Genomic DNA, 1578 nt, shown 5'->3' with positions numbered 1-1578 from the left:
ATAGAGATAAAAGAGCATTAAGGGTTTTGTAAATGTGACTGGCGCTATTTGCGAGTCCAGTATCCCTCTTTGATGTGATTCATCTGATTTTACGCGAAATAATGACAATTTCTTCCTCTGCCATGAACCGCACACTTTTGAAGTTTAAAGGCTGTTTTGGGGGAAACGATAAATACTGATGTGGAGCAGGAATTGCAGCTGTAAGTGTTTGCGGTAGCTTGGCATGGGCCGAACAAAAGGTACATTTTGGACTAAAACAAGCGACACCCACAGCACAGACAGCTGAAGCTGAAAAGTGGGCCCGTTAATCATTTTCTCTTTATGATGCATTTCCATGGGTGTGACCATTTTTGCATTAAGTATCTGAAGCCAAGTCCAAGCATTTGCTGAGAAGCGTTGCAAATAGCCGCGCTTCCTACGCGTCCAGCCTTGTAGCTCGACCAGCATTTGCCCAGAGAACCGGGTGAGCTCACAGAAACATCAGAAGTTCACAACCTTGTCTTTATACAAAGTTCACTTGCCTTCCTACTTAACCTTCTTCTAATGCGACTTTTTTTTTTTTTTTCTTTTTAACATCCAGTGCTCCCGGCAAGAGGAACCATACTAGTCCAAACCAGCTTTGATGCACAAATGCTACTTAATAGGTTTGGTGGTGGCAGTAGTAACAGTTCACATCAAAAGCTTTTCGGTTGCCTTTAGCTCGCACAGCAAAGCGATTGTTTTCAAGGATGGGATGTGGACTACACAATAAGCAATATTGAACTTGATGTTAATAGTTCCTTTCAGTGTTTACGGTCTAGCGGCGGTTACAGCTGCATACTATAATTTACTCTAAACAGCGTGCTCGCTGATTGATGAGTCCTGTCTGGTACTTGATCTCCGAGGACTATATAAATAAAGCAAAGCAGCCTAGTCCTGTTAGGGGCCCTAACCCTTAAGCACTTCTAATATATAATACCACTTCTCATTAAAGAGAATTCACCACTTTTATTGTATCCGTTTCAATGGTATGGTGCGGCCCAGAGGGAAAAGATCGGCGGGTAATCGTGAAGCCTCAATAACAATGAAAGCTTAAGCATCGCTATTAAGTGTTGTAGCCCAGGAATTGGAGCAAAAAACAGCCCTGTCCTTTTTGCCGTGGCTCAAGCTAGTGATGTGCTGAAGGTAAATATTCAAGGGCAGATCTTCACCGGAGATACCGTCACTCACGCTCGCAAAGTGAATGATTTTGACAGCTCCCATGTGCGTAGGATCTACCCTGTAAGCGATGAAAATTGCTGTCTGTATTAATCCTCTCCCTGGCCACCATTATAGAGCGATGCTACATTTTGAGCTGCGTAGGTACATCTAAGCTGTCAGGTTGAATGTCCCCTATGGCTCTGCTTAAAGGGGCCCCCAAACATTTCAGTCTGGTTGCACTTCCTACACTTGTTGCTACGTTGAACTTGGTTTCCTATAAAGGCAGGAGGCAAATTTCCCCCCCACAAGGGGAAGAGTGGCTTTGATGGCACCTAATGAGCTGCCCGCTGCGTGAAATAAATGCATACAGTTACTTCACTTGGCTAATTCCTGCTCTTA

Source organism: Alligator sinensis, unplaced genomic scaffold (assembly GCF_000455745.1).
Source record: "Alligator sinensis unplaced genomic scaffold, ASM45574v1 scaffold12_1, whole genome shotgun sequence".
NCBI lineage: Eukaryota > Metazoa > Chordata > Crocodylia > Alligatoridae > Alligator > Alligator sinensis.
Note: the sequence above shows the minus strand (reverse complement) of the source record.